An 18,409-nucleotide genomic window follows, 5' to 3' on the forward strand; every position below is an offset into this window, starting at 1 on the left:
GAACGTTTCGAAACTAGTCGATGCGTCGCAACGGTTTTTGTATATCATCCCGGCCAAGAAAAACTGACCGAATTCAAACCAAATCTGCAGCAGGGAAATGGTCCAGAAAATCGGACGTTTTTTAACTGACAAGCTTTCTTTTGACAGTAATCGGTCCGTTTGTGAGAAACGCTCCGAACCGGATCTTTAAGTTTCGAATGGATTGAAAACAAATGAAAATATGTATAAAAACCAGAATTCTTTGGTTTACTACATCATTGCAGGCAGTAGGTATAAGATCAGATATACTTTAACCGATATACACCACTTAACGAGAAAATGGGAGACACGAATAGCTGGCGACACAAATAGAAGTATTACACTGTGATTTTTATCGAAGCTTTGTCAAAGGTGCCAGGTGTCCTGATTTTTCAGAATTTGTCTGGATTTTCTGTTCGTTTTTTTTTAAATTTTCTTTTATTAGAGATTATAAGCCTCTTGGGCTTATTCATCCCCGTACATACAGCAATCCTGATTTCACGAATGTTAATCTTAGGTTCACATGATGTTTAAGTAGTGTTTTGAATATGAACGCAGTCCAGCTCAAAAGATACTCACTTTTGTTGTATATATTAAGGGTTTACAGCCCTGTATTTCGCCATTGTCTATGCAATCTATTGGTATCCTAAAAATTCAGTTTTTTTCTTGACGGTGTTCTAAGTTTTGACTTAACCAACAGGCACCTTTGTTGGAAAATCGCAAAAATTGATCTCACAGATGCTGTCCGAATATTTTTTTTTTAATTTACGTACAATGATGAAAAAATATTTGAGAAATCTGATTTAATCTCCAATTTTCATTAGTCAGCACGAAAACCTTCAATTTAGCATAGTTCTTTTGATATAAGAGGTTAATTAGGCGTAAGACAAAACCGCTTTTATTTTAGGGGAAGGATTTATGTTGATTTAGGCTCGTTGGAGATGAATATGCTTTTTTTTTTATTTATAGCACCAGTTGAAAAAAGGTATTTATTTTAATTATGATTTGATCTCCATCCAGTTTTTTTTTGGAACGGGATCTTCGGCATTCATTTGTAACCTGGAACCTGGTTCAAAAATTATGAGCATTAAAAATTTTTTTTTGTCATCGTCCTTTCATGTTGGATGTGTATAATTTTCTTTTATTTATGATAGATTTATTATGGATGCTGATGCTGTCGGCTTTCCATAGTATGGAGAAATCCATATTGGTTAAATACATTTGCTATGATCCTACACCTCAAGAAAAGTACGCATCAAGTATGTACGTAGTTTGGCGAAATTAAAATAATCGAAAAATATTATTTAAAGAAAGCAACTAAAAATGTTGTAGTTGTAAAAATAAAAACTGCGTTAATGTGTAAGGTTTAAGCGTTCGGAGACATGTTAAATGTACATAAAATTCTCCGTATTGATTTTAATTTCTTGACAATGGAAAAGATATTTTAAAATAACTTTTTTCACATTTTTCATGCATTTACTTATCTTAGTAAACATATTATGTTAGTTAACATCCATACCAACTATCGGGTCATGTTTAAATCGATTGGAGAAATCTCACCTTCTATAATCTACCCATGCTATAACTACTGTGGCAGATATAAGATCTGCTTCAAATCACGCTCTCGAAAAAAGAAAGCTTTGTACGGAAGCCTAGCTAGGTAACTTCGAGCCAATTCGACGCCGGCAACGCGAGAGCGTTAAAATCGAAATAAAAGGTTAATTCGAATTGAGTTTCAAACTGCCACCGGGTGGTATCGATTTCAGCCGCTTGATAGTTCTTCCATACATACCGCCTTGTCGGCTCTTGTTTCACATTATTACCTAACTGAAAACAACATCACATTGTTTGGAACGGCTCAGGTAGAGCGCGCATCATGTAGCCAAATCGGCAGCCGTTAATAACATTATAAATAGCGAACCCACTGAGAAAAAAAAGAGATTCGCTCCACAGACACCGCCTGGATCCCGGACAACGATGATGATGAACCACCGAGGGAATTAATACCCTGCGATGTCGGTTTTGAGCGTTAAAAAAAATTATTGGAAAATATGTACATACGTGCTTATTGCTGAAGAGTCCCCCCTCCCCTCCCACCATCCTCCATTTTAACGGAATCGTGTTGTTAGACTGTAGGTACGCATATTCGCAACTTCAAACGGCTTTGTCGGCTACCCCCTTATGGTGTGATAATGCACAGCAAAAAAAAATGTAACGATGGCCGATGTAATTTCTGTGACCGACAGGATTTTCGCTAAAATATTACATCAAAATGATGTACACAACGCGAACAAGTCATGTAGTGTAATATCTCAACCTTCTATGTAATAATGCATCAAGTAGTCAATGTTATTTTCAATTGACGTTTGAAATTTTATCAATATCAAAAACTGAGAAACGGATTGCGGGGCTCAGGAGGATTTGTTCTGCTGGTAAGTACTATCAAATTTCATTAAAATTCTTAGCAAAACCACATCTCCGAACTGATTCTCATATTTTTATTGTTTTTAGGCTATTTGCTCAAACCACCAATCCCAAACAGATTCGAGGCTTTTAAACATCCGGATATGAAGATAAGTATTTTGTGTTGTTCATCATCTTAGTAATTTTTCAATTAATTTCTAACAGAGACTATCAGTTCTAGGTTGCAAACATGAGAGCTTGGTCATCCAAAGGACGCGGATTGGAAATTTCTGATGTGTGAAACACTGACCAAGAACACGATTGAATGTCTATTCATTGTTCCATCATCGTACAAGAGGTCGAAACTCAAGTTATGTTTTGAAAAGGAAGTGAATTATGTCAGACGTTTTCAGAACTGAGGAAGTTGCAAAGCAGACGAAAGAATTCGTGTTCTGGACGTGTCCTCCCTTTCAAAAGGTTAATCGATCGCTCAAAAAAACATTTTTCCAGACAGCCCAAGAAGAACACTCCTATTTTTAGATTTAGATAATGTTGTCCAGATAATGTAGGTGATAGTTTTACTTATATTGTTAGGCTCGATGCTTCTCAAGAGACAAATAATGTATACAAAAATTAAGCTTTAACACCAAGCTCATCCGATTAATGACAAATATTAAAATTAAAAAATTATTGATGAGTGTAAGTATCTAATTCTGATTTACTTATTAAATCCCCGAACTCCTAGAAACAAACCAAAGTCTGAACTCTGAGACTAATATTATTTATCCAAAAAAAGTTATGCTAAATCTAAACGACTCGTATCGAAAGCCTTCTATTTTTTTGTATGCTCGAATCCGTCTACTACGTTACAATCATTTCGTGTAATTTTGTACATCCTATGTGTAATATTAGGTACCATTTGCGACTCAAGTTATGTGCACGTTTTCGATGTAATATCACAATACTTTTTTTGCTGTGTGGTTAGTTTGGCTCATAGTGTTGTATTGTGCATCTCTAATTATCTTATTAGGTGCAACAATACGTTAATTAATTATTCATACACATTTTGATACCGCAATTTGTTGCCAATCTCTCGAGAGGCATCTGAAGATTGAGATTGAAGCTGGCCGCTGATGGTAAACCAACTTTGTTTAAGATTGTCCGTTAAAGAAAGGGTTCGGCTCTCGTATGAATAGGTGTAAAAAATATCTTCCGACTAACTGTCTAATGTGAGCTTTTTGTGATCCTCAAAGACCCGGGGGCGCCTCTCACTCCGCACTCCACAGAAGGAAGCAACGTGACCTACAACACTTGTATGTAGGAACATAACTTTACAGCGATCACAAAGAAACGGACACCTCATTTGCTTCCTAGTGGGCCTACCGGGAGCAACGCCACGCCGGATTGTTTCGGATCTTGGCCGCTGCAGCACCGCACGGGGGCAAAAGGGAGTTCCGGCGTTGAAGTAATAAAGTCATTAGCGGCGTTGTTCGTCTTTGAACGTTTTTCTTTTGATTGTTTCGCCATGCGCTTGGCCGGAATGCGGCAACGTTTGTGAGTAGGTAACTGGTTACTGGCCGGCCGCCTGGTGGTGGTGCCTCAGTGGCTGCGTAAAAGCTCACACAAACCTTGGAGAAGAAAGTGTCTGGGCGACGCCGTGCAATTGGCCGCTCAAAACAAAACATCTTCATTACTCATATCGGTTTCCTTTGTGTGTTTTTTGCTGTTGTTGTTTTGGCTTATTTTGCGCAAAGTACCGAGGCCATTTTTCACCCTGGGGTCTCGGTAACGGGAAGACTGATGGTTTGATAAATCTGAAAGGAAATTTTTGTACCGACAAACCGATTACCGTCAAGAAGCTTGCACCGCAGATCACCGAAGGTCAAATCTTTTTGCAGATATATTTGCAACATTTTTAGTTGAATTCGTTTAAATAACGCAACTATTCATCAGAATCCGATGTCATAAAAATTTTATGTATACCATGTTGGAAAGACTAGCTAGGTATTGATTGTGTTTTAAATTTCAAATAAAACTCTGAGAAAAAAAATCACTAATATGATGCTTACCTGTTCTACTTGTTGAATATAGAATGCAGATAGCGGCAACATGTTAAAAAAATCTCATCGGAAAGCTGGCTATTTTTTCTTTCATTTTTTACCAGCCGCGATCCGAGCCAGAACATGCTCGAGCGTCACCGCAAATACAGAGCCGAAGCAGTTGGCTCAAAATTTCAGTGACAGAAAACTAGTGAAATTTAAATTTGATAACAATAAAATTTCATTTATCAGCTTACCAGATCAAGATTTTTATAGGTTCCCACAATTTCCTTGTTTATTTGTTTTTTTTTGTTGTTTCCTTCATTTTAGCTAGAAAGGAAATCATAATTAAATAGAGAATCTATAAAACATATAAAAAATCACCTGAATGTGTCGAACCAAGCAAAGTTCCTTTTTTGTGTAATTTTGTTTTCAATCGAACATGATTGCTTTGATTGTAAAATTGTTCTTCTCGATTGGTTTTCGATCATACCCTCTAGTTAGTTTTTGTCCAGGGGGATGGCAACCTGGGGCGGGATTATGGAACTCGAAACAATCGAGTTTCGTTCGATTCGACCAACTTTGACATTACCGATCTCGATTCGAATGGAACGTTTCGAGATGATCTACTAGCCGTTTTGCTAGAAATCTAATACGTTACAATTTAGAACTCGAACGAGATTCATAATACTGATTCTAATTCGATTCGAGTTCAACTCGAAACGGGTAACTCGAATCGAATAGGATTCATAATTTCACCCCTGGTTCTTCTTTCGAGCAAGAATCCTTTTCTATTTTTCTATCCATCGGGAGAGAGATTTATGGTGTTTTCCTCTCAAAGTAGTAGGTACAGAGTTGAAAAAGTCAAAATTTCAACCAATGAGGAACCAGAATGATTGTTTTGTTAGAGTGAAATCATTCATTATTCTCTAAGATTTGACATTTAAGGAGTGTATTCGAAAAATATGCAACAATTTGTTTTGTGAATAACTTTTCAATGCATAGATGGAAATTGATGCAATTTTCAGTGAAGCTACTACCTAAGTAATGTTACGTGTTCAAAATTTCTGTCAAGTGGTTTTTTAAATAGTGTCCAATACTGAAGTTCATTAACAAAATTGTTTGGACAGGATCGACTAAAATTCAGAACAGTCCCAGTGGGAGACCTAAAAACAGCTGGAAATCAACTATCCGACAAAAGTTCATATGGTAAATCGTTTAAGAAGTCCTTGAGGATCCAATAGTGAGCTTAGTTTAAAAAAGTGAAGATTATTGATTCCATGAAGAGAGAGAAATGTGAGAGTTTTTTCAAGCTTAATCCGAAAATATTAATAGAGGAAGTGATAACAAAGTCAGATTTTGCTGACTGGTTCGTCTAGCTGACTTTAAAATAGACCTGACTTAATTTCTACAAGGTAGAAAAGCTGCCCACCGTTAAAATAAACAAAATACGGTGGTCAAATCGTGCGCAAAGTACTGGGACTGCTTGTTGGGAGATATTTTGAAAAATGAAGTAATGAACAGCAAAACGAACCCTTTAGCGGTCACCTGGTAGGTTTCCTATCAGAAACTTTTCGTTGACAAGTCTTGCCCATATGTCCCTGAGATGAACAAGGAGAAAAAATTGAAAAATTTAATGTCTAATACTTGAGGAGGCTAGCTATTGGTGGAACCTGCATATTACTCAGTCTTTCATAACGATTGACACGATAAATAGCTAAAAATTCAATGAAAACTGCCTCCAAATGCGATCGTTTTTTTTGCAAAGCACTTCAATAGGTCCCACAAATATATTGTTTTTGTGCCGAATGAGAACAATCGGCTAAATACGTTATCAATCGTGGGCCCATGATTTTGATGGTTGTCAAATTCATTGACAGAGAATAAGGATTCCATCGCCCTGTTTTTGTCTCGTATTCAAAAGGTGTACCACAGACAAACAGACAGGACACTCTGAAGAAAATCCGGTCATTTTTTCGCAAATCAATTACACTGCCATCTGTTGCCGACATTGCCTACCAATTAATTTCGATTTTAAAAAACGATCATGGTCACCTTTGAAAATTGTACGTTTTGTTTTGAAGCGTAAACAACCGTTTTGTCATTTGCAGAAGTAGGTTTACTGTTATTTGTATCTTGTTTAATTTAATATAACTGTTTCTGCTTTTTAGGTTTGATTCAGAAGGCTCCAATGCTGCCTCCGGAACCAGTCAAATGAATTAAAAACTTTTATGATGTTGATGGTGATGGTTATGTAATGAAATCCAAAGACCTTCTTCAAGAATTGATGTTGAAATCGGCATATTAATACGAATCAACAAAACAATATTGCAGCAAGTTATGCAAAGAACAGTTGAAATTATTTGATTCACCTTCGGAAACAGAAATCAAACCTAATAATGACAATTTGGCACAGTTCGCTCCCATTTTGAACGAATGTATTGAATGTATTCAACGATTTCCCAAAAAAAAAAAAGTTGATTCCTAACTAATTTTTTATAAAGGATCTCATTATGCAGATTATACAGAAAACATGAATTTATTAAAAAAAATGGAATAGGTACAAAATAATGTAAAGACTTTTGTTTAAAAACATATTTTATTAAAGCAAGTTTCTAGATTAATTTTCATCACACTTCGCAAATTTTCTATAACACCTTCTACCTTCGACAGTGGGAAGCATATTTTGAATCGATTTGCAAATTTAAAAAAATATCTGGTTACCTTTTTCAGAACATTGATTGACCTCACCATTCTCTATTAAACTGAAGTGAAAAATTGTTTACAATATACGAAAGTTTCTAATTTATATTAATTTCGGAGAACGGCCAAATTTTCTGCTGGAAACTGCATGGAAATAAAAATAATATCTGGCATGGGAACATTTTCTTTAGCTATCCTTCACACTCCGGCCGGAGAGCCGAACGTTTGAAATAAGTTTTGATCGGGAGGCTACGAATGGTCAATCTTAAGGTACAGTTGTTCTTTGAGTCCAGTGAATATGAGCTGTACGCAGTTTTCCCAGGAAATTAGGGGCACTATCCACCGATTCGCGTCTGTAATAATCGATCCACATACATAGCACTCACCTGTCTTCGTCATTCCTGAAAAAAACTGTGTGGAAATGTTAGTTTTTCCGAGAATTAGGAACCGTTAGATAATACTTTCCGAAACGACCAATATCTTACGATTACCGCCGAGTTTTCCGCCCATGTATTTTAAGTTTTGAGCAGATACCAGAAATGCAGCTGCCATCATCTGATTCAAACTCACTTTTCCGTCACCTTCTTTACACTTTCAAAAAGGCATTTTGTTTTGAAGAATATTTTGGTCGTTAAGGAATAGTAAACAAATATTACAAATAAACAGGGCTACCATGATGAGAATAGTGATTTCCAAAAAAAATGAAGCTGCGCTATCTGGTGGTGACATTGCTTAGCTTCTCAGTTAGTTTTGCGAAGAATGAAAATGGAGTGTCCCGTCTGTTTGTCTGTGGGTGTACTATTGGCGATTCGCAGCAAAACTTTTTGACATGTAGTGCCAACTATCTTTCACATTCGGAACTAAGAAAAGGGTGATGATAGCTGCTTTTTCAACATGGCGATGAATATGAAATTGTTTTTAAATTAAGTTTTTTGCAGAAAGTGTTTCATTTCGGACAATAACAATTACTAAGTTGGGTTAGAAAATCTCCTTTCTACTAATTTTAACGATTTTCGCAAAAGCGAATTCAATTTTTATGGTTTATTTTCTGATAAAAACTTATTTAAAAAATTTGAATCACCAATTCCAAAGCTGGAAGAAAACTAAAATTGAAGGAAATGTATCAAAAAATCTGGTAGGCATATTCTTAAACCAACATTTGCTCCCAAGATATGTAATTAATAAATTTGTAGATAGTAGTTTATTAGTTTTATTCATTAAACTTTTTATCGATGTCAATTTTCTAAGTTGAACAACTATTCGTTTATTTCTGGGGAAAGAGAATGTTCTATAGTTTCCTTCAAATAGGGAATTTTCTTTGAAACTCCTGTTTGAAACTATTTGTTCTTGTAAAATGGCTAAATATATAAATATTCAGACGCAAATTCTTTGGATATTCAATCAATGTTTATTTCAAATATCGATCAGAAATGAAGTTTTTTTAACATGCTTTTTTTTGTCTATTTGAATAACTTCCGTCACTTGAAAAACTATCAGTTGATCGTTGAAAGCACCTACGTTCGAACCAAACCTTCCCCGTTTTTTTATCTGACATTGCTCATATCGTACTGGGATTCTTCTGATCCTCAAAGAGTGGTAACATTGATATGCTTCAGCTGCTGGAGTTGGAATACTAGGTGATTTGTGGAATCACTGACGAAATTTCACAACCAAGTACATTTGTATCCGAAAAAATGATTGATTCCGGGTTCTGGATCTACGTTCCACTACAAGATGTTCCGAAGTAGCTGGATAAACACCTTGGCCCTCCAGATTTCAAAGAGAGAGCATTTGGATGGATTTGGTTTCAGCGTCATGTTAACTCCGAATAGGTCTTCCGCGCTGTTGCATGTTAGCAAAACACAGCTTTTTCCGCAAAACTAAAAATTAATATATATTGAGCCATAAACGGGTTTTAAAAACATAGACGATTGTGAAGTTCACTTTTTCTTACCATATTCGCCAATAAAACCTTGAAGAATATTTCAATAAACACTGAAATTTTAAAATTTTCCGTTTTGTTTTGGAAAAGTTGTACGCACAATGACATTTTCAACCATAATATCATCATTTCGATCGCAGCGCCTTCTGAGTGTCGTTTCGAGCTGCAAATCGCCAATTATGAAGGTGAAAGAAAAAGTACGAAATAGTAGAGCGAAATTAGAGATTGACGAGATTTTTGTGTTAAAACTCTAGAGTACGAAAAAATCGCAATACCAGTTATGACTTTTTGTTAAAAATGCTATATTGATAACTTTTTAAACACAAAATCAACAACATAAACCATAACTTGGTCTCAGGATAATGCAATCACAGCTTGGTTTTTCAATTTTACGCAAACAAACCACGCCAGGTCGGCAGCCTGGAGGGCAGCATTCCAAAGGTAATTTCACGAGATTTACTTTGTAAAAGTTAATAAACTACGCTTCGGTAAAAATCTCTGATGACGACGATGATGGGACGATGGAAACGAGACCAAAGTATCATACTACACAACCAGACCGAGCCAAATTCAATTAGGAACTCTCGAATGTTTCGTCAAAAGACGCTCGGCTCGGTTCGCCCGCTCCGATCTGGTTCCGGTGTAATCCGGGTTGGTTTTTCGTTACTCGTTGGCTAGTACCTAAATGCAGTATGTGTAACCCTCCTCGGCGATTTTCCCATGTGACCTACGATGTGTCGGTCGTTCGTGGCTCAAAATTTCAAAGGGATCAGCTGAACCCGATACGACGAGCGAGCAACCTACAACCCTTGCTTGCCTAAATCCCTCTCATTCGATGTCGAGAGTGCCCTAGATTTCGAATCGCCATCCACCAGGCCCAGTCAGTGCTGCTCTATTGTTGTGAAGTGAATGATAATTTGATAACAGCTTAATTTGCCTCCGGGGCTAGAAATGGCAAAACGGTTGATGGCTCCGGTCCCACCCCGAGATCCTGAGAATGTGGGGGAGCAATCTTCTTCCCTCTTTTTTGTCATTTTGAGCGTTGTTCGGAGAAGAAATTATTCCAGGACACAGCAGCAAGGTTGAATGTTGAACTTTTCGCCCGAGGCCAGCGACAGCAACTGTAACGTTTCTTCTTGTGGTGAAGAACAATCGGGTGCCGATTATGCAGATGTTGGTACATAGGACTCGAAAGAAGACTTGAACCAGATTTCTTGCCCAGGAGCGATTAACGATGCCTCCGATGCGGAACGGCAGCCCGGAAGAAAATGAGCTAGCTCGGTTTTTAATTTTTCACGCCAATTTATATTCATTATTCGATAACGTTATAATGTCTCAACTCAACAATAAAGAAGGTTGACTCCCACACACACAATCTTTCTGTTTCGCAAGTTTTGTGTTTCGCATAGTTGAATGCAAAAACAGGTGGTGAGATTACCTAAGAGAAAGAGAGAGAGAAAAATTTATTAAGCCATCAGATCTAACAATTTCCATCTTCAATGCTCAATTCAAAACTTGAATTCCGAAACTTTAACGTAACGTTTGTTAAGTTTGAATTAAAAGTTTCATTATAGATTCGTTGAGGACAGAATGTTAAAAAATTTAAAATGTAATATTCAAACAGAATGCAGGACACCCGTTCCACAATTTGAAAAAGTCAAATTATGAGGTTTTCAAATTTACTTCAAAAGTTCACCTAAGCTCAGTTAGGACATTTTATTACTGAATTATTTTCTCTTATTGTTATTGCTCATATTTGAGCCTTTTAATGGTTCAACTAAAAAACTAAATGTTTCTTAAATCGTTTATATCTTTGTCTGTTTTCATTATAGCCTAAAAAAATGCTTTTTTCCAGCTTTTTTAAAGTAGAACATTAACAAAATACTGGACTGCTGTATATAAATAAGGTGATATAATAAGAAAGGTATACCAATGCATTTTGATATGCATCTGATGATTGATTTTTACATTTATGTACATTTTAAAAAAGAAGACGTTTTTTTAACTTGAAACTTTGAAAAATTGACTTAATTGAAATCTTAAGTCTGCAGAAAATTATGACACACTTCAACGTACATAGCTTAAGTACCATTTTTTATAGCAAAGCTGAGATCCTCTGGAGTCCATTTTACCATTGCAAAATAAAAAAAAATCACGTAAAATTAGATTACGGCTAAGCTGAATATCTCTAGCAGTTTTATTTATTTCGCAACATTTTTTCCCTCGTTCATTCGCGTTGGGAAAAAATGGTTGAATTTTTGACATTTGTAGCACATTTTGAAAATTTTACCATGCGAAAATGTTTTCAAGATCTTTGGCAGTCTCAATTTTAGTTTAATGTAAGAGAAATCCAATCCAACTGTTTTCGCATCATAGCATGCGAAAATAGAACAAGTGTTATAAAATAACTTGACGGACGAAGATCTTGAAAACATTTTTGCATGGTAAAATTTTCAAAATATGTTACAAGTGTCAAAATTTCTACCACTTTTCTCAAGACGAGTGAACTTGCTCTAACAGTCCTTATCAAAGGTCATTTGTTAAAATATTGCGGACCAAATACGACAAATTTCTTATTCAAATCGAGGTATTTCCTCGAAAAGTATGCTTTCAAAAAATGCCGATTTTTCATGGGTTCACCTTTTCACGTACCGTCAACTGGGGCTTTTCAATTTCAATTGCATCCGAAAACTTAATGTCCACAGATAATCGTACCATTTAAAAAAATAATAGGTTTCACCAGTTATTTTAAAACTTACAAAAACATGCGATTTTCACCCTACTAAGAAAAAGGGGTACGTGGCAACAAACTTTGATTTTAATGAAAAATCAAATGAACACGTTTGAAAACTTATAGTTTTTGATGTATGTGTGATGTCATATCGCATAAACCACCAATTGCAGTTATTTTTGGTTTTGTTCGAACTAGATTTTAAATCTTAAAGCATGGATCACCATGAATCTGGACGCACTGTTTATAATACCATTGCGCTCCTAGTTGTTGGATCTGGAGTGTTTTGACAGTACTTTGTTCGGAAATGTTTCCTCTATCAGTGCTGAAAATTTCATTACGATTCGTTTTGTTCCAAAAAAGTTACACGTGATGGAAGCCGCGGGACGAGAATAAATTTTGGACACTCACGTTAAAAACCGACGTGGTCGGGTTAAAAAAATCGCGAAATCGTTAACAATGCTCAAACCAACCGTGTGCAGCATTCTCAAACGTTTCCGTGAGATGCATACTATCGATCGGCAGGTTCATACCAAGCGTTATAGTGGACCTAAGAATCAGAAACTGCATTTGAAGGTGTTGAGAACGATCAAGGTAAACACAGGGTAGTCGGACTACGACATCGCCAAGAAATTCAACGTCGTAATGGTCAACGCCAATGAGCCTTTATAATATTTTATATTTTTAATAAAGGATAAAAAAAAAGACAATAAAAGCAAAATAAAGTTTGTAGGTGATATTATTAAGTGACGGATTGGCTTACTGGGTAGAGTTTTTTAAGGCATCGCAAAATGTAAAAATTTTTACATCTATTGGGGATTTTTGGGAACACTGAATGGTGATAGACGCGTTTTTTCTTGGACGAAATTATAAAGTGAATTTTAACAGATATTAGCCGAAATAAAGTGATTCCGCCTCGTGAAACCGATAAACAGAGTGTGTGTGCTGGAGTATATCGTGAAGGATTTAAAAAAATATTCAGTGTATTCGAGGAACTTCAACATTTTGTTTTTGCGTTTTCGCTTTGAGATTTCATTTACGGATGACGTGGTATAGGCGCTTCTTGAAAAGCTTCATGTACATGCATAGAAAAAGCTACATGATTCGGCGGGATTTAGAAAGCTTTTGAGAAAGCTCTCCGAGCAAGTGTTACCAACGTTACTGGTTCGAGATGAGCTTTCCAACTTTCCACCAAAGTATTTCCAATTGGAAAAGGCAAGGCAATATACATAGGACCGGCAAGCTAAGTGCAATTTTATTACACTTAAGTAGTTTTTTTTTTGTTTGTTTAGTCTACCTGTTTTTCCAACACTTCTTCCCTATCTGATCCATTGTCTCAAGAAAATCTCCGTTTATAGAATTTCTTTTCAACACTTCTTTTTCTCATTGTACCGTTTTCACATCAAATTGCAGGTAAACAAATCTATTTTGAAATGTAAACATACTTGCGGCACAGAGTGTGTTTTCAATTCAATATTATAGTTTTCATTATAGAAAGCTTTATTTGCGGGTTGATATTTAATACCAAAAAGTGTTGAGCTATGTGTAACGTCAATGATGTAAGGATTTGAAAATAGGAAGAGTTTATAATTAGTTGACAGTACCCCTCGATACGTTAGCATTACTCAATTAAGAAGGCATGTAACGCACATCGTGACAAAACTGACGTTTGTCTAGGAATCAGAAGATGAATAAGATGCAAATACGAAGAAAAGGAGAAGGAAATATTATTTTAAGGAGAAACAGCAGAAAACTGATAAAACTGTAGGTGCTGGCCGGCCAGTGCATCAAATCCTCAGCACTATTATTATTTTCGCTTTGTAGGTTATTCCAACTAAGGAGCCTCTGGCTTATGAGTAATTTAAATTGTGATTTTTATTTATGGGAACCATCAACATAACTTAGTGACTAGGGCAAGGAAGACAATTGAGTTGAAATATTGAATTGGTATGACACTGAAATGTACAAATAATGTAAATTTTTCGTGGATTTTGCATCTTGTTTTGGATATCATAAGTGTAATTGATTGCGCACAGTTTTATCACACAACAAAGATGTTTATGTCAGGATGGTTCTGATGTTTAAATGTGGATTGCGATTCTCTGGTAAATGCTCTTAGTTAATGTATTTCGAGCATTCTGCAAATCAGCTAGTGAACTCAAAATATAGTGTTTTTGTAATCACTATGCCATCTAATATTTCCACTATCACGCTCGTAACAATTAAATTACATAGATGTTTTTGTATTTTGAAGTATCTACAAAAATAGAACGAACACGTTAAAATGCTTTTGTAGTAAATAAAATGAAAAAGAACAAGAATAGTTAAAGTGTGAATTAAAGAATGTGACTGCAATCTGTCACCTTCCAGGCAGCGCTAAGCCAAGCGCTATGTTTGTTTTATACTTAAAAAATAAATGGAATGTAATTAGTACGCGTTCAATATTTATAAAGAAATTAGTATTTTTTCTGAAAATGTACAATAACACTTTATATTTTTATTATTATGAATCGTGGAAAATCTACATAATACACTTGTCAATCTTAGTAACATGGTTAGTAATTTTAGGTATTTCGAATTTTTAAAACGGGTAATCAACAAATTCTTTTAATTTTAAAATATGAAGGTGTTGATAAAACGAGAATGTGTTTAAGAATCTAACCAGAAGTTTGACTGTTTTTTCAAATATATTACGATTTAGTTCTTAACTTAATGAAGTTCAAATGATCAAAAATAAATGTGAGGTAATTTATAATTTCCATCAAAATTGAAGAAGGAATCGCTTAGTCATCAATTTAGAGAAACCCGTTAAACAAACCTTTAGATTGTCAATAACTTTGCCAAATAAATATTTTGTTCTTAAGGTGCTTAAGCGCTCCTATAATTAATCATTTGGATAACAAGGCTTTATCGTACGGAAGTTAAAAATATTTTCTGTATTTTTTCAAAACTGTGTCTGAGCTTTTATTATTCACAATTGAGACTTTGAAATATTCTCTAAAATAACCGCTTGTGTCGATTCATATAACTATTTTTCTTATTAATATAATAATTTTTTTTTTTTTGTTTGAAAAGGAATATTTTTATTGAAATAAGATGATTTTCAAAGTTGCAAAACGAGCATCGATGGTTATCTAGATTTTGAGAACTTCATTTTTATAAACATTTTGCAACTGTAGTTAACTTTTGTATTTCATCAGAGAATAGTAGAGCGTAACTAAATGTAAAATTGAGTACTTAATGAGATCGTTACACTAGTCAAAAGTGTCTCCTAATCATATCCTTTCTCCCAATCCGCCAATCTAAAATTTTTTTGCTAGGATGCAGAGGTAACCTCGGTCCTAATGCGCAATATTGTTCTTTTATCCCTTTCTCTCTTCTTCAAATCTATCTATTGACTACTAGGACGTGGCCGGCGCCGTTATTGATGTCCAAAGAGAGAGCATCAATTTTGAGCATTGTGAATGTGCAGCCAATCCCAGGTTCCATTCTTTTGACCTCTGAACAAAATTGATGGCCTCGGTCAATCACGGAGTAGCAACCATTGGTGACGTGGAACTTGTTCTACTGAACCACGCCTGAGGTCGTGGAATTTGAAATGCAAATACTTAAAATTATTAAAAAAAATCCTTAAGAAGCTCTAAAACTGGCATTTCAGGTTAAACGATTAATGGTGGATGTGAGTAGTCAATCAAGCTAAGCTAAGCTAAGCTAAGCTAAGCTAAGCTAAGCTAAGCTAAGCTAAGCTAAGCATCGCAAAATGTAAAAATTTTTACATCTATTGCTCATTTTTTTTTTATTTTCTATGAGTATCAGAAACATTAAAAATTACCTCACAATGTTTTTTTAGGTTTTATTTTTGACACTTTACCAGCATTATGGCATTCGTGTCACAGCGAAAAAACTACACGCTCTTACTTACGAGCTAGTCTGAAGAGCGATGCCAAGCTTGGCTGCTAAAATTGACATTTTGCTCCCATATTTTTTTCGATACTTTTTGGGTCATTAAGCATCATTAAGTGTAAAATTTTATATTTCTTGGTTGATTCCTGAATAAGCGCAATGCCTTTCAATTTTGTAAGAAAATTTGTATAGAACAATTTTGTCACATAAAATCATTCAGGAAAATCAAACAAGCTGAAAATGATGTTCTTCTTTAATTATTCGTGTGGCCTATTCAAAATCTTAATTTTTTGCTTACATGAGAAGATGCTAAGTATTTAATGAACAAAGTTATAATCATTTCAAAATACAGAATATAAATCCATTGAAAAGTATTAAAAAATTGCAGGTTTTGCTTGCTAGAGCTTTCAAAAGTTTCATGAATGATAGTGCATGATAGTTATCTATAAAGTGGTCACAGCCAATCTTCCTGCGAAACGACAGAAAGGGCGTCAAAGAGGTCCTCAAAAGCTGACTCAACAGCTTCTTCGTTTGAGAACAAGGTCGAGAGGTAAGATAAGGTATAAAACTGCATGTGCGAATATACAGTTGATTCATTAAGTGAGGAATATTTTGTTGTTTTGATGAAACCTAACCGCAGACTTCTTCAAGACAAGTTATCAAACGTCCGTATCCCTCAGTTCATTAGATATGCCAGAAGTTCCACTTATGAATCAAATCTATTTGACAATATCTGATATTGAAAAAGGCGTTGAAGAGTTAGATTCGAAAAAAACATCAGGTCCCAACTGAATAACAAAAACATTACTTAAAGCTTGCCGCAACGAGTTGTTGCAACCATTGTTTCTAATGTTCAGTTCATCGCTACGTACAGGATCTTTCCCATCCATTTGGAAGATATCGCGAGTGAAACCAATCCACAAGAATTTACCAACAGCTATATCCCGTATTAGAAAGCAGAATTTCACCACGTCAACACGTTTTTTTCAGAAAAAGGATAGTCGTCACTAATCTATGTGAATTCACTAGCCGTATTCTAGATTGGATGGTAAAAGAATTCCAAGTAGACTGTATATACGCTGACATGTCGAAAGCTTTCGACGTAGCTGGCATTAATTAAATATTGGAGGCTTCATCAAGAACGGGCATTGAAGGAATTATTTTGAATTGGATATAGTCTTACCCAACGGACAGAGGCCAGTACGTATTGGTAAATTTTGCTTTTATTCTGAACCATATCGAACACCTTCAGGAGCTCCTCAAGGTAGCCACCTGGGACCTCTATTTTTTATTGTGTTAATGAACAGTTTACTTGAATCGCTTTCGGATGCACTCTTATTGATCTACGCCGATGATGTGAAAATATTTTTGCCCTTAAAAAAATCTACGATTGCCAAACTCGGAATTGCAATCGGATTTGGATGCGTTCTCAGATTTTCTAGTCAGAACAAAACTCAAATTGAATAATTCAAAATGCGCAGTCATATCCTTACGAGAAGCTACTCGCCGATTCAGTTCACGTATTTTTGAAGCATGGAAGCGATAAGTAGAGTTTCCAGCGTACACGATTGAGGCGTAAAGATGAGATGATCACACCACAGATGATCACATCAATAGCCTCGATTCGCGATCTTTGGAGTAGTGAGGCGCTTTGCTGGGGAATTAGAAGATCGATACACAATTAAATGCCTGTATATTAGCTTGGTTAGATCAAAGTTTGATTTTGCAAGCATAGTTTGGAGGTCCATCCACCGAGTACACATAAACCGACTAGAAGCTGATCAGAAACGGTTTGTGAAATTTGCGGTAAGGAATCTTGGTTGGAGATAGCAAATGCCATAGAATGAGAGCTTATGTCATCTATCGGACTTGGATCTACTAGAGAATCGGCACCGCATACACGACTTAAAATTCTTCCTGGGAATAGATCGAGGCTTCATAGATTCGTCCTTTCTACGGTCCCGCATAACAACCAATTCCAGCAATCCAAACTTAAGTAGACGCATTACAGCCGAAACGAGACAGCGCAACGATACATGAGGGAAGCCAACCGTATAAATGACATAATTAATTTCAATTCAAGTGTACAGACAATTTTAAACATTTACATTTTGTATTTAAGACAATAATTATAACTTAAGTTTGCGGGATGACGGGCTCAGCCCACATATCCAGCAATAAACTAAACTAAAGTTTAAGGAAAAACGCTACGAACTTATTCTTTTTCAAATCAAATCCAAGATTGTTTTTTAACCTTCAGTACACATCTGGTGATTTTTAAACTTATGTCTTCCCATAACATTTCAGCTTCCGAAAATTTTATTGCTCTTTTCAACAGTAAAAACAACCAAATAAACAACTCGTAAGTCTGAATAGAAAGTAATCACTTTTGAGTATTTTGAAGCAATCTGGGCAGATATGGACATTGGACATTGATATCTTAGTCAATCGTTGAAATGCTCGAATAAACTTTTATTGTATACTTTGAAGAACTTACTTTTCAAACTTTTGAACCTTCGAAAATCAAAATTGACGCATTATGGAGGGAGAGGGTGTGTTTTATTCAGTTAGTTCTTACTTTAAAATTAGAACGTAGTGCCTTTTTAGAACACTCGCATCGGGCTTGGACGCATTGACCATTCTCTTAACGAAGGTTAATTTATATTCAAG

The 18,409-nt window shown here is 35.6% G+C and overlaps 2 protein-coding genes across 2 annotated transcripts in view; one reads left to right on the top strand and one right to left on the bottom strand.

Moving 5' to 3' along the window:
* Positions 1–18,409, top strand: part of LOC129751932 (homeobox protein SIX3) — a 198,547-nt gene that overhangs the window by 157,092 nt on the left and 23,046 nt on the right. The gene's annotated exons all lie outside the window — the stretch shown is intronic.
* The window catches only part of LOC129751933 (uncharacterized), a 44,774-nt gene continuing 36,268 nt past the window's right edge, over positions 9,904–18,409 (bottom strand). Inside the window, exon 4 of the transcript XR_008738827.1 lies at positions 9,904–10,543. The gene's annotated coding sequence lies outside the window, so the exon portion shown is untranslated. The remainder of the gene's footprint in view (positions 10,544–18,409) is intronic.

Source organism: Uranotaenia lowii, chromosome 3 (assembly GCF_029784155.1).
Source record: "Uranotaenia lowii strain MFRU-FL chromosome 3, ASM2978415v1, whole genome shotgun sequence".
Classification (NCBI taxonomy): domain Eukaryota; kingdom Metazoa; phylum Arthropoda; class Insecta; order Diptera; family Culicidae; genus Uranotaenia; species Uranotaenia lowii.